This window comes from Lithobates pipiens, unplaced genomic scaffold, assembly GCF_037356315.1.
Source record: "Lithobates pipiens isolate NorthernLeopardFrog02 unplaced genomic scaffold, aLitPip1_a1.2 Scaffold_28, whole genome shotgun sequence".
NCBI classification, from domain to species: Eukaryota; Metazoa; Chordata; class Amphibia; order Anura; family Ranidae; genus Lithobates; species Lithobates pipiens.
Genome location: NW_027507789.1, coordinates 115,568,404 through 115,584,882, shown reverse-complemented (window position 1 = coordinate 115,584,882; position 16,479 = coordinate 115,568,404).

Sequence of the window (16,479 nt, the reverse complement as noted above, 5' to 3'; positions counted from 1 at the left end):
GCTGTGGATTTTTGGGCTAGCATGTTTTCTTTCAATGGGAGGGTTATTGCAATTGATAATGGATCTGTATCCCTGGACTTGGATTGACTAGACGCTCATCAAAAAAAAAAGGTTAGTGTTGTTAAACTGCTAATTCCATCCAGTAACAAGTCACAGCAAATGTAGCAGCACAACAACCACAGATATGAGAGGGGAAGAGGAGGCATGCACGGTCCATTGCTGCGTAGGTAAGCCTGACCCTTGATGACCGCATGATCCGTGGTATGATGGCTTTGATCCTTGGGCAGCTGCTCCAGTGGGAGCAGGGGTAGATAGTCCAACATTTAGTTGTGGGCACACCACTGGCAGCAGCTCCCCTGGTGGCCCTTTAATTAGTACTGCTGGGTTATTTATCACATAATGAACCTCTTGATTTCAATCGGTCCCTCCACAAGTTGGGCAGCTGTAGGAGAACTTTACTCCCAATTGCTGCCTATCTGCTTAAGAATCAAGAGACCCCAAACAATGTAAGTATTACCAGTCCAGTACCACCCCACACGCACCACAAAGCAAAAAAAACTAAAAGAGCTGAGGATGAATGTTGTAAAGTTGAGTGTAAATGAGTCAGGGTGGGCATAAAATAGACCCCCTCATTTGGCTCTGAATGGACAAAGTGACCAGGTCTTGTTAAAGTTAATCTGTACCAGAAATACATGGAATTGTCAACTGTCATCAAGAATGATAGCCGCTTGGCTGTCTCTGTCTTAAAGCAGAGCTCCACCCAAAAGTGGAAGCTCCACTTGTTAGCACCCTCCCCCCCCCCTCCACTGCCACATTTGGCACTTTTTTTTGGAGGGGGGGAGCAGATAACTGTCAAAACCAGGAACCCCTCCCTCTTCCTGGTAAGATGGCTGTGCAACGATTGCAACAACCTATGAAATTTACGGGCCCTCCTCTTTCCCCCCTCCTGCCTTCTGGGAGACACACAGGTTCCAAAAGGCAGCGGGACCATTCAGAAAGCACAGAGCACAGTAGAAAACAGACCGTGAAGTCGCAAGGACTCACTTCCTGCTTCCATCATTAAGGATGCCGACACCTGCATCTGAAGTTGATGGATGAACCGGCTAGGCGTGCCGACATCGCAGGATACCAGGACAGGTAAGTGTCCTTATATTAAAAGTCAGCAGCTACAATATTTGTAGCTGCTGACTTTTAATTTTTTTTATACAGGCTTTAGGCACGTCTCTGCACTGAGGCTCGGTTCTCACAGATCCCCAAGTGGAGAGCTGTTGACTGTCAGTCAGCATCTCTCCTCTCTGCACCTCCACGCTCATTGGAGTGCTGAGCTGTGGAGGGGCGGGGAGCGACTGTCTCAGCAGCTCGCTGAGACTGCCATCAATCAAAGCAGCTGGTGGATCCAGACTTGGGAAGTCAGGATGACGCACTGCCTCGACTGATTGCAGTGACGTCTGCGGAGAGCGGACTTCAGACCGCTCCCCGCTGAAAATGGGTCACAGGAGTGCAATTCACACCTAAACCAGCCACGCATCGCATAGCAATGCTGTCCGTCCTTGTTCTCTGTTTCAGGGATGAATCAGGGCAGAATCTTTGCCTGAATTTGGCCCTGAAACGGAGGCAAAGACGCACAGTGTGCTCTGCAGCCACTCCGGAGACATGTGAACCGGCTCCATAGAGAGCCAGTCACATTCTCCTGCTATGCGAATTAGATGCGGCCAAATTTGGATGCATAGGTGTGAACCCAGGCTTAGGAGAAGCCCAGCCTAAAAAGCTCAGACTTCTCCTTTAAACACTTCCCCATTCCTTATCCTCAAACAACAGAGATATGAAAGTCAGAATAAAATCAGAACTCCCGATCTGTATATTCATTTCAGGTCAGTGACTTAGAACTCATACATACCATTTTGACAAATATTTTCAAAGAGAGGCAGGAAGTGGCAGCCCACCTATTCTATCAATACAGATTTTATTGAGGCTGAAATATATTCCTAAAGTTAGCAGATCTTTTCACACTTCTGCTGTATGTAGGTGGCTGTTAAACAATTGGATATTGGCCTGGTGAGACAGGCACAAGAGGACAGTAGAATCTAGGAAATGGTACAAAATTTAGCAATTCAAACAATTCAGTTAGGGCTCATTTACACTTGCGTTGGCTTCAAACACACATTAAAGCACCTACTGCTTCAACATGCTTTTATAATGTGTATTTGATGCTTCGGTGGTGCGTCCGTGATGCTCTTTTGAAGCTTTGTTGAAGATTGGCAAATACCCTGGGTGTGGATATCTCATACCTGCAATTTTTCCAAAACAAAGCAAAGCTCAAGCTGAATTAAAGCCTCTCAAAAGCCGAAGGTGCTTCAAGTGAGCTTTGTCATAGACTTCTATGAAGGTTTTGTAGACGCTTAATTTTTGAGGCAAAGCAAACGCAAGGTGTAAACAGGACTGTAAGCTAACCATTTTATTTAGGGCATTCAGAGAGCTTTAACAAAGCCTGTCCGAAGCCTTGTTTTGAAGCAAGTGTAAACTAGCCTTTAACCACTTACAGACTGGAAGATTTTGGCCAGGCCATTTTTTGCGATACTGCACTGCGTCGCTTTAACTGACAATTGCGCAGTCGTGCGACGCTGTACCCAAACAAAATTGTCCTTTTTTTCCACACAAATAGAGCTTTCTTTTGGTGGTATTTGATCACCTCTGCAGTTACATTTTTTTGCGCTGTGACATTGACACCTTATGACACTATTTTGGGACCATTGACATTTATACAGCGGTTAGAGCTAAAAATTGCCGGATTACTGTATAAATGTCACTGACAGGGAAGGGGTTAACACTAGGGGGCGATCAAGGGGTTAAGTGTGTTTCCTAGGAGTGTTTTTAACTGTGGGGGGGGGGGGGGAACGACTGACTGGAGGAGGAGCAAGATCTCTGTTCCCAATTAATCACTAGGAACAGCAGATCTCTCGCTAACTCCCCTGTCAGAACGGGGATCTGTTTGTTTACGTTCACGTTTTCAAGTCTGCTGCTAAAGGGTGCCTTGGAATCTGCCTCTTCCTCTCCCTGGCACCTGACGTCATTTACTACCCCTGCTCACTAGTGCCCCTGGGAGATGTGTGTCATTATTTCCCAGGGGTCAGTGGGCAGCGCTGAGGGCTTTGTTGCCATCACAATGGGGCGGGCACTTCTGACAATGCCGCCCGTTGTGATGGCAATGTCAGAAGTGTACGGCTCTGCAAGCCGTAAATACCGTGCATGCGCGAAGACGGGCGGTGCATGCTGGTTGCTCAGCTGCACCAGAGCTCGGAAAATAGTGTTTGCGGGCTTCACATGTCCACAAGCAAGAAAGCAAGATGGAAATTTGCCAAGAACGAGGAATAAAACATATCTTGCTCTATTAAATCGGAAACTGAGCAGCGATTGAAAAGAGAAACGTGAGTGCTATTAAAGAGGAAGTAAACCCTTCCAAACAACTTGGACCTACAGGTAAGCCTAGATTAAGGTTTAGGAGATATGGTTTAGGAGATATTTGCCCGAAAATGGGCACCGCTGTCTACGGCGCATGCGCCGTAGACAGCGGCGCGCAGGTGCACTAAATGCGGCAAGTCCAAGAATGGATTTGCCTAATTTGTCGACTCCCGTGCGCATGCGCGGGAGTGACGTCATCGCGGCTTCGCCGAATGGCAGCGGCGGAGCTGCGAGACGCGACTCCCGTGCGCATGCGCGGGAGTGACGTCACCGCGGCTGCGCCGCTGTGATTCGTCGGAGCTGCGAGACGCCACCAGCAACATGGATGCGGCGGACTACAGGGGACAGCGGCGACTTCGCTGGCTCCTGTGTCAGGTAAGTGACACATAATGAGCTACTATGCGATGCATAGTAGTCCATTATGCTTTACCTTTGCAGGGAAAAAAAGAGGAAGTAAACCCATCAGGGTTTACTTCCTCTTTAACTAGATGCTGACCGCCGGCCGTCAAATGACGGCCAGGCGGCGCACCTATTGTGGCGGGAGGCTGTCATATGACGGCCTCCCGTTTAAACAGGGAATGCGATCGTGCACGCGCATCCCTGTTTCTTCGGTGGCGGCTTGTCACGGAGTCACCGCTTGCCACCGAAGGGGGTGAACAGCCATTGGTTATGGCTGTTTACCACGTGATCATCACGGCCGATCACAGATGGTCACACCCCGGATGTGCACGGCGCATGCGCACGATCACGAGCGTGCTGCGCGTGCACGTCGGTGGCGGCGTGTTCCCCGGGAACACTGCTCGTCACCGACGCTGGTAAACAGCCATTGGCCGGCTGTTTACCCACGTGATCGGCTGTGATCCTATCACAGCCAATCACTAAAATGTAAACAAACCGCGGTAACGAGATGTTACCGGGTTGTTCTCCTTCTCACACACCGATCGTGTGTGAGGAGGAGATTGCGGTAACATACCGCCTAGTGTACACCAATCACACTGATTGCCCCCCCCCCCAATAAAGAGGACCTGTCACCACCCCTCATAGTACCTGTCAATCACAGTCCATCAGAGTACCTGTCACAGTCCATCAGAGTATTTCAGTACCTGTCACAGCCAATCAGAGTACCCGAGTACCTGTCCCAGTCCATCTGAGTACCCGAGTACCTGTCCCAGCCCATCAGAGTACCCGAGTACCTGTCCCAGCCCATCAGAGTACCCGCGTACCTGTCCCAGCCCATCAGAGTACCCGCGTACCTGTCCCAGCCCATCAGAGTACCCGCGTACCTGTCCCAGCCCATCAGAGTACCCGCGTACCTGTCCCAGCCCATCAGAGTACCCGAGTACCTGTCACGGCCCATCAGAGTACCCGAGTACCTGTCACGGCCCATCAGAGTACCCGAGTACCTGTCACGGCCCATCAGAGTACCCGAGTACCTGTCACGGCCCATCAGAGTACCCGAGTACCTGTCACGGCACATCAGAGTACCCGAGTACCTGTCACGGCCCATCAGAGTACCCGAGTACCTATCACGGCCCATCAGAGTACCCGAGTACCTGTCACGGCACATCAGGGTACCCGAGTACCTGTCACGGCCCATCAGAGTACCCCAGTACCTATCACAGCCCATCAGAGTACCCGAGTACCTGTCACGGCCCATCAGAGTACCCGAGTACTTATCACGGCCCATCAGAGTACCCGAGTACCTGTCACGGCACATCAGAGTGCCTGTCACAGTCCATCAGAGTACCCGAGTACCTGTCACGGCCCATCAGAGTACCCGAGTACCTGTCACGGCCCATCAGAGTACCCGAGTACCTGTCACGGCCCATCAGAGTACCCGAGTACCTGTCACGGCCCATCAGAGTACCCGAGTACCTGTCACGGCACATCAGAGTACCCGAGTACCTGTCACGGCCCATCAGAGTACCCGAGTACCTATCACGGCCCATCAGAGTACCCGAGTACCTGTCACGGCACATCAGGGTACCCGAGTACCTGTCACGGCCCATCAGAGTACCCCAGTACCTATCACAGCCCATCAGAGTACCCGAGTACCTGTCACGGCCCATCAGAGTACCCGAGTACTTATCACGGCCCATCAGAGTACCCGAGTACCTGTCACGGCACATCAGAGTGCCTGTCACAGTCCATCAGAGTACCCGAGTACCTGTCACAGTCCATCAGAGTACCCGAGTACCTGTCACAGTCCATCAGGGTACCCGAGTACCTGTCACAGTCCATCATGGTACCCAAGTATCTGTCACGGTTCAACAGTGTACCCGAGTACCTGTCACAGCCCATCAAAGTACCCGAGTACCTGTCACAGCCCATCAAAGTACCCGAGTAGCTGTCACAGCCCATCAGAGTACCCGAGTACCTTTCACAGCCCATCTAAATACCCGAGTACCTGTCCCAGTCCATCTGAGTACTCGAGTACCTGTCACAGTTCATCTGAGTATCCGAGTACCTGTCACAGTTCATCTGAGTACCCGAGTAACTGTCACAGTTCATCTGAGTACCCGAGTACCTGTCACAGTTCATCTCAGTACCTGAGTACCTGTCACAGTTCATCTGAGTACCCGAGTACCTGTCACAGTTCATCTGAGTACCCAAGTACCTGTCACAGTTCATCTGAGTACCCGAGTACCTGTCACAGTTCATCTGAGTACCCGAGTACCTGTCACAGTTCATCTGAGTACCTGTCACAGTTCATCTCAGTACCCGAGTACCTGTCACAGTCCATATGAGTACCTGCCACTGCCCTTCAGAGTACCCAAATACCAGTCACCAAGCCATCAGCGTACCTGTCACCAGGCCATCACCATCAGAGTACCCGAGTACCTGTCACCAGGCCATCAGAGTACCCGAGTACCTGTCACCAGGCCATCAGAGTACCTGAGTACCTGTCACCAGGCCATCAGAGTACCCGAGTACCTGTCACCAGGCCATCAGAGTACCAGAGTACCTATCTCCAGCCCATCAGAGTACTCCAGTACCTATTTACAGCCCATGTCTCATAGAATATACGTTGGGATGTTTGCTTTCCAAAATTGGGTCATTTTGTGGGTAATTTCACTGTCCTGGTGGTCCAGGACCTTCAAAAGTGTGATAGGTAGGAATGAAATGAGAAGTGTCATTTATGCTCCTAGAACACCTGAACGTACTACTTCAATGTTCGGCCTCTCTATGTGGCCTGGCTGTGTAAAAGTCCTACACATGTGGTATCGCCATACTCAGGAGGAGTAGCAGAATGTATTTTGGGGTGTAATTTTTGCTATATACATGCTATGTGTTAGAAATAACTCATAAATTGACAATTTTGTGTAAAAAAAATGCGTTTTAATTTTTTTCCACATATTCCAAAAACTTCTGGAAAAAAATTAACCATTCAAAAGACTCATTATGCCTCACAGATTATACGTTGGGATGTTTGCTTTCCAAAATGGGGTCATTTTATTGGCAATTCCATTGTCCTGGTACTCCAGGGCCTTCAAAAGTGTAATAGGTGGTTGAGAAATGAGATGCGTTATTTTTGCTCATAGAACGTCTGAAGGTACTACATCAATGTTGGTGCTCTGTATGTGGCCAGGCTGTGTAAAAGTCTCAAACATGTGGTATCGCCATACTTGGGAAGAGTAGCAGAATGTATTTTGGGGTGTAATTTGTTGTATGCATATGTTGTGTGTGAGAAATAACCTGATAATATGACAATTTTGTAAAAAAAAAAATAATAATAAAAAAAAATCTTCATTTTGCAAAGAATTGTGGGAAAAAATGACAACTTAAAAAAACTCATCATGCTACTTACTTAATACCTTGGAATGTCTACTTTGTAAAAAGGGGTAATTTAGGGGGTATTTGTACTTTCCTGACTTGTCAGTGTCTCAAGAAATGAGACTCACCTGATGTACTGAAGGCCTGATCAGATGTGATCAATTTTCAGCGATTGGCACCATAGTTTGTAGACTCTATAACTTTCACAAAGACCAAATAATATACACGAATGTGGGTTATTTTTACCAAAGATATGTAGCAGTATAAATTTTGGCCAAAATGTATGAAGAAAAAAAGGAAAATTTATATCAAATACTTACCGTAATTTTCCTTTCCTGATGGACTCCATGGCAGCCTACGTATGGGTTAATCCCGCCTCTCATACCTCATAGGACCCCACTCCCATAAATCTTTGCTTCTGAACAGAGACTGTGTTCCGTAACTTAGCCTACTCCAGCAAATGGGAGGGAACTCCTGCTGCCATGGAGTCCATCAGGAAAGGAAAATTACGGTAAGTATTTGATATAAATTTTCCTTTTTCCTGACAGACTCCATGGCAGCCTACGTATGGGAAATAACTAGCCATACACACCCGGGTGGGAAATTGCTGGTTAACAGAAAAAAGGTTTAATTGGCACCGTCAACAGATAAGACATGTAAACCAAAATTAACCGACGATAAAGAAGCCGGCTCAACACAATAATGTGTCATAAAGGTATTGATTGATGACCATGAGGCCGCTTTACAGATTACTTCTGGAGAAACATGACGAGCAGCCGCCCATGATGTTGAAACGCTCCTGGTAGAATGAGCTGTCACCGCCTCTGGAGGAGCCAAACCCTTAGCTTTATAAGCCCCTTGGATAGCCTGAACAATCCAAGCTGCAATGGTTCTTGAAGAAGCACGCGATCCCTTATTCTTTCCATGCAAGTAAACAAAGAGATGGTCAGAAGTCCGAAAAGGAGCTGTGGATTCTAAGTACTGTTTTATAACTTCTCCAACATCTAAAGGATGAATGTTAGAATCTCCGGAAGTCCGAAAAGTAGGAAGAACAATCTCCTGGTTCTCATGAAATACAGATGTGACCTTAGGATTTGACCCTAACATGGGAACCAAGACCACACGATCCGGGAAAAACGTCAGAAAGGGTTCTTTGCAACCCAGAGAGCTGATCTCGGAGACCCTCTTGGCCGATGTTATAGCCACCAGAAAGGCGGCTTTGAGAGAAAGAGCCTTGATAGATGATTGAACCATATGCTCAGGTCTTTCCTCTGAAAAGGAATCCAGGACAAAAGGAAGATCCCATTTGGAGAATCTTGGTTTTTTTCTGGGGTCTGAGTCTTATTGCTCCCCTGAAAAACTGTCTGACAAGACGGTGTTTGGCCCAGGAAACGCCAATAAATGCTGAAATTGCCGAAATTTGAACTCGTAAGGAACTTACTGATAGCGACAGGTCTAGTCCCGTCTGTAGGAAACCCAAAATGTCTTGAATCTTCGGATCACTACAGGAACTGCCAACGGAAGAAGTATAGTCAGCAAACTTCGCCCAAATTCTTTGATAGACTTTATTAGTACCTGGCCTTCTGGCATTCAGTAGAGTAGCGATGGCATTACTTGGACACCCTAATGCTTCCAACCTTCCCCTTTCAAGAACCAAACCATCAGATGAAGATGGGCCGGGCATGGGTGAAGAGATGTTCCCTGTAGCAGGAGATCTGCCCTGGAAGGGAGAGGAACTGGATCCCGAAAACTCAGCTGCATTAGGAGCGGAAACCACGGCCTGTTGGGCCAAAATGGAGCAACCGTCACCACCGTCACTTTCTCCCACCTGAGTCTTGAAAGGAATCGCAGGATGACCGGGACTGGGGGAAAGGCATAAGCCGTGCGAAACCTCCACTGATCCGTCAGTGCATCCATACCGAAGGCCTGAGGACAACGACACCTCGTATAATATTTCTCCAGCTTGAAATTGCACGGGGAGGCAAATAGGTCCACTTCTGGCAGGATCCCCAGAGACAGAATCCATGTGAATATCTTGGGATGGAGAGACCACTCGTTGTTGTCCAGGGAGAACCTTGATAGGAAGTCCGCCTGGACATTCTGAATTCCGGGGAGATAAACCGCCGTCAGATTTGACAAGTTCATCTGAGCCCAAGACATGATTGGACTCACTTCCCTCAGCAGAGAGAGACTGCGGGTGCCTCCTTGTCTCTTGATATAAGACACTGCCGTCGTGTTGTCCATCCTTAGGAGAACCGAGGTCCCCGAAATCAGGTGAGAAAAGGCCTGAAGAGCACAGAGAGCAGCACGAAGCTCTAGAACATTGGATACTACCTCTTGGGCTGGAGATTCCCACACGCCCTGGGCTATTTCTGACAGACACAGGGCGCCCCAGCCCTTGTTGCTGGCGTCCGTCGTTACTGCGATCCAAGAGACGGGAGCTATGGAATGGCAATTGAGGAGGTTCTTTCGTTGGAGCCACCAGAAGAGACTCTCCCGCATGGAGGGGGTTATCCTGACCAGATGGTCTCGAGACCCCTGGTCCCATTGTAGAAGAAAACCCTTCTGAAAGGGACGCATCCTCCATTGTGCCCACTTTATCATGGGGGCTGTGGATACCATAGTGCCAATTATCTTGAGGCACTGCGAGGCTCTGAGAAGAGGAAAATGCAATGCAGGCCGAATCCTGTCTCGAATCACTGGAATTTTCTCCACCGGAAGGGAGATGGTACTTTCGACCGTGTTGAACTGGGCTCCGAGAAAAATCAAAGACTGAGTTGGGTCCAGATGACTTTTTTCCCGGTTCAACAGCCAACGAATTCCGTGAGTGACGAGATTACTTGAGTTCGATGTAACAGTAGCTGTTCTCTGTCTTGGGAAAGCAATAGTAGATCGTCTAGGTAATGGTGTAATCGAATACCTTTGATCCTGATTAGTGCTACCACAGCCAGTAAGAGCTTCGAAAACACTCGAGGCGATGTTGTAAGCCCGAACGGGAGACATACAAATTGAAGATGTAATTCGCCCACTGCAAACCGAAGGTACCTCTGAAACTCTTTTGCGATTGGAACATGGAAATAAGCATCCTTCAAGTCTATGGAAATCAACCAGTCGCCTGGTTGTATTGACTGACGTATTGTTAGTAATGTCTCCATCTTGAATTTTTCCTTCTTGATGAAGGAATTTAGATGCGTTAGGTCAATAACTGGTCTCCAGGAGCCATTCTTTTTGAGGACCATAAAGAGGGGGGAGTAGACCCCTTGAAATCTCTCTTTGGTTGGGACCGTAATGGCAGTGCCTTGAGCCAACAGGGAATCTGTGTAAGACAGAAGAACCTTTCTTTTTTCTTCCACAAATGGTAGGATTGTAGGAACAAACTGATAAATGGGCGGACTGTTGAACACCCAGGAATGACCTGAGGAGACCGTCTTGACTGTCCAATAGTCTTGAATCGAGGCTGCCCAGACGTGCCGGAAATGGAGTAGCCGAGCCCCTACTTGCTCCGTCTGGACAGGCCCCACATCAAAAGGACTTAGAAGCCTCTCTACCCCCTGATGTAGTTAACTTAGAGGATTTTTGACTTGAAGACTGAGCCCTTCTCCAATTCTTCCTAAATTCCTGACCAGGCCTGTAACGGCAAGCATCTCTAGCACGCTCTTGTTCTTGTCTGGGCTGAACTTTCCTCTGACTCAAGAGGCGACGATCCTGGGGTAAGAACCCTGATTTACCCCCAGTAGCACGGGAAATGGCAGAATCAAGTTTATTCCCGAAGAGGGAGGGTCCCTCAAAGGGAATCTTACACCATGCCTGTTTAGAGGCAGGATCTGCAACCCACGGACGAAGCCACAGAGCGCGCTTCGCAGTAACTGAGGAGAGCATGACACGTGCCACTAGGCGGATAATATCCAGGGATGCTTCACCCAAAAAGACTGATGCTAACTTCAGTTCATGTATTGGCGAATTCCGGATAAGTTCTTCCGAAACGCTTCCCAAAGCCGCACCAACATCATCCGTCCAAGACTCCATGGCTTTAGATAATGCTGCAAGAGCCAGAGCTGGCTTACAAGCCATGCCTGCGGTGATATAAATGCGCTTCAGGTCGGTGTCAATCTTCCTCTCTAAACCATCCTTGAACGAAACGGTATCTTCAAGAGGGAGTGTAACATGTCTGACTAGACGCATTAGAGCCGCATCAATAAGAGGGGCTGAATCCAGATATTTAACGTCCTCGCTTTTAAACGGGTACATTTTGGCAATCTTGGAAATTAAGGAGTTCTTCCTCTCCACTTTCCCCCATTCGTCTGAAATAATCTCACCGAGCTCACCCAAGAAGGGGAAATTCGGGCGATCCTTCTTAAGGTGTTTAAAGTACTTCCTCTGTTTAGAGGGTGCTTCAACTGGATCTTCCCATTTTAGAGCATCCTTGACTGCTCTGACTAACTGCGGGACAAGAGAAAAATCAAAACCTGCAGTTCATTCATCAATCTCACTGTCCGAAGATTCACTTGGAGAGACACTGTGTCTGGAGGGATCCGGAATTACAGGGTCTGCATCTACATCGACAGGAGCTGTAACAGAAGGAGGGTTAAACATCCGATCAGACTCTGCTTTGTTCAGAGATTCTTGAACCACCTTCCTGACCAATGCTTCCACTTGCTGGTCTCCGGCTCCCCTTTCCTTCATAGCTCTGGAATAACAAGACTCACAGAGAGATTTACCCTCTGGAACGTGAGATTTACAACCCCAGCAGGCTTTCTCTGAGCGGCTGGAACGGTGGGTTGAATGACGACCAGATCCAGATCTTGATCTATGGTGTCTGGAGGGTGATCTAGAGCGTCTAGAACTTGACGTAGACTGACGATGATGTAACCTAGACTGGTCAGTATCTTTGCCTGCCGATAAATGACGTTCAGACCTAGAAGGGCTAAATAGAGAAGAAAAAACTACAGCAAGAAAAACCAAAAGTAATTACCCAAAACAAACCCAGCAGAAGGAAATAATATTCCTACCTGCAGCGTAAGGGTTGGCCACTGGGGGGCGATGATACGTCCATAATGAGAAAGTCTGTATGCTGGAGAGATTCGAAAACACCATAAGCACCTGACAGGAATCAAATAGTAGAGCTTACTGGCGAACAGAACATACCTCCAAGCAAGACACACAGCACACCGGGAAGCTGCCTTTCTCTCGCAGAGCGATCCCAACCATAGCTGTATCTGACAGCTATTTAAATGTTGGCGCCGATGGAGACGTCACCACGCCCCCCGGCGTCGGTCAGCGGAGTTCGCGCGCATGCACGATCACTGCCGTTCGTTCGAAAACTGCGCACGTTCGGACCGTCGAACGAGGCATGCGCCTGCGCAGAACGAACGGAAGAGGCGGTGGATTGGAACGCAAATGCGCTCCAGCCGCCATACGTACCAGGAAATGGAAATAAGGAAATGACAAACAACACACACAAACAGGCTGCCATAATGATAATGATTGAAAACAATACGATACCGCCACGGCACGATCCCGATCCATCCTGACTGGGGGTACTCCACCCACTGCACGAACGGGACATCAAAATAGAGGCCTCCTGCTAATAGCAAAGGATGCATGGCCAAATTGCCGCTTGCCTGCCAATGGCAGGTTAGTAAGCTCTTCATGGCATCGCATATATCGCCCGTTTCCACCCGGCTAATAGCTGGGACTGCTGGAATCCATGATCACCAGGATCTTCGTGCAAACAGGACTGGACCGGAACTTTTCATAAGGTAAGCAAACACCTTGGTCCTAGGAGGAGGACAAAAAAGGAACACAGTCTCTGTTCAGAAGCAAAGATTTATGGGAGTGGGGTCCTATGAGGTATGAGAGGCGGGATTAACCCATACGTAGGCTGCCATGGAGTCTGTCAGGAAATTACTAATTAGCAAAAATTTATGACAAAAACAAAGAAAAAGGCATTTTTTTCACAAAATTTACGTTTTATTTTATTTATAGCACAAAAAATAAAAAACTCACTAGTGATTAAATACCACTAAAAGAAAGCTCTATTTGTGTGGAAAAAAGTTTCATATTGGTACAGTGTTGCATGACTGAGTAATTGTCATTCAAACTGTGAGAGCGCTGAAAATTGGTCTGGTCAGGAAGGGGGTGTAACTGCACTGTATTGAGGTGGTTAATATGTTTTTTTTAAATAAAGATATTCATCCAAAAAATATTAAAAAATTAAGAGTTGAAACTCCTCTTTAACTTGTTGCTGACCGCCGGCTGTCAAATGACGGCCAGGCGGCGCAGCTCTTGTGGCGGGAGGCCGTCATATGCGTCGTGCGCGCGCATCCCCGTTCCCTCGGTGGCGGAGTGTCACGGAGACACCGCTCACCACCGAGGGTGGTAAACAGCCATTGGTCATGGCTGTTTACCACGTGATCGGCCGTGACTTCATCACGGCCGATCACAGCTAGTGCTCATAGCGTGTAAACGGCACATGCGCGGGATCGGGAGAGCGCTGCTCGTTCACATCGGTGGCGGCGTGTTCCCCGGGAACACTGCTCGTCACCGATGCCGGTAAACAGCGATTGGCTGGCTGTTTACCCATGTGATCGGCTGTGAACCTTTCACAGCCGATCACTAAATGTAAACACAGAGAGGTAACTGACTGTTACCAGCTCTTCTCTCCTCACACACCGTTTCCAGTGTGAGGAGAGAAGAGCCTGGAGCAGTGAGTTATCGATCTGTGTTCTGTAGTGTCTGCACAAACACCACACTGATCAGATCGCCCCCCCCCCCACTGTCATCTGTCACCCAACAGTTACCACAGTCACCAAATAAAGTGAACCTGTCACATAGGAGACTGCCATCAGTGACCGTCAGCGGTGCACCTGTCACCCATCACCCGTCACCCATCAGTGACCGCCAGCTGTCACCCGTCACCCATCAGTGACCGCCAGCTGTCACCCGTCACCCACCAGTGACCGTCAACTGTCACCCGTCACCCACCAGTGACCGTCAACTGTCACCCGTCACCCATCAGCCACCGCCACCCGTCACCCATCAGTGACCACCAGACATCACCCGTCACCCGTCATCCATCAGTGACCACCAGACATCACCCGTCACCCATCAGCCACCACCAGGCGTCACCCATCAGTGACCGCCAGACATCAACCGTCACCCATCAGTGACCGCCAGACTTCACCCACCATCCATCAGCCACCACCAGCCGTCACACATCAGCCATCGCCTGTCACCCATCAGTGACCGCCATCCATCGCCTGTCACCCATCAGTGACCGCCAGCCATCGCCTTTCACCCATCAGTGACCACCAGCCATTGCCCATCACCCATCAGTGACCGCCAACCATCACCCTCCACACATCAGTCACCGCCAGCCATCAGTGACCGCTAGCTGCCACCCATCACCTGTCACCCATCAGTGACTGCCAGCCATCAACCCCCACCCATCGTGACTGCCAGCCATCAGTGACCATCACCCATCAGTGACCGCCAGCCATCAGTGACCATCACCCATCAGTGACTGCCAGCCATCAGTGACCATCACCCGTCACAGTCCGTGGCCTGTCACACCGTCATCACCTGCCACCCATCGCACAGCCCATCAGTGAACGTCACCTGTCACACAGCCATCAGCGTCATGGCCAAAAGAGTATACACCAGCGAGGAGGCGTTCCAGATCCTCTCCATGACCGATGAGAGCAACGGGGAATTCTCATCAGATTCCAATTCCGATTCTGATTCCGAATCAAATTCGGCATTTAACCCGAATAGTAAATCGGAAAATGATTCGGAGGAAGAATGGGTCCCTCCTAAAAGGGCAAGGCCCTCTGAAAACCAGGATTATATTCCCAGGCCCAGTATCAGAGCTCCTGCCAGCAATAGGCCCCAAGAACAAATTCCCAGGCCCAGTACCAGTGCTGCTGTCAGCGTTAGGCCCCGGGATCAAATGCCTAGTACCAGCTTTGCCGTCGGCGATGGGCCTCACCAACAATTGCCCAGACCCAGTACCAGTGCTGGGACATCACGCCTGAGTACCAGCATGAGAAATTCCAATCCAACTACTAGAGTGTCACATCCCCCAAGAGCCAGGGCCTCTACATTTATGCCAGATGGTCTTGCCAACCCAACATGGCTGCCTTCCGACTCGGCATCACCAATTATTCCCCCTTTCACAGCACAGCCAGGTGTGCAGACCAACACACAAAATTTTTCAGAGATCGATTTTGTTCATCTGATTTTGCCCGACACATTTCTGCAATTAGTTGTGGACCAGACAAATTTATATGCCCAGCAGTATATTGCCAATAACCCCCACTCATCATATGCCCGTCTCTTTGAGTGGCGAGATCTCAATTTGGAGGAGTTCAACATTTTTATGGGCCTCACCCTGAACATGGGGATTACAAAAAAAAATGAAGGACATGCCTATTGGTCCACCCAACCCATCCACCACATGGCTATTTATTCTGCCGAAATGTCCAGGTCCCAATACAAGAAGATAATGCGCTTTCTTCACTTTAGCGACAACACCGAGTGCCTTCCCCACAATCATCCAAATTATGACAAGTTATGTAAACTTCGCCCACTGATAAATTTCTTTTCCCAACAATTTGCAGAACTCTATGTCTCCGATCAAAATATATGTGTCGATGAGTCCCTGGTACCCTTTGCAGGCCGGCTAGGAATAAAGCAATATATACCTAGCAAAAGGGCCAGATATGGAATAAAACTATACAAGCTGTGTGAGAGAGCCACGGGATATCTGTATGCGTTCCGCATATATGAAGGAAGAGATTCCCAGCTCCAGCCCCCTGAGTGCCCGGCCTACATGGGCACAACTGGAAAGATTGTATGGGACCTGGCATACCCACTTCTGAACAAAGGATATCACATATACCTTGACAACTTTTACACCAGCCTGCCCCTTTTCAGACACTTATACCTTGCAAAAACCCTGGCCTGCGGAACCTGCAGAAAAAATAGAAAGGGCTTCCCACAATCACTGGCAAACAAAAAGCTGTGAAGGGGGGAAAGAGCATCACTGAGATGCAACGAAGTGCTGGCCTTGAGGTGGAAGGATAAAAGGGACGTGTACATGATGTCCACCATCCATGAGGACACTGCAATTGATGTTCAAAGAAGACAAGGTCCCACTGAAAAGCCAACGTGTGTCCAAGATTATTATCTCTACATGGGGGGAGTGGATTTCAACGATCAAATGATTCAGCCCTATTTGTCAATAAG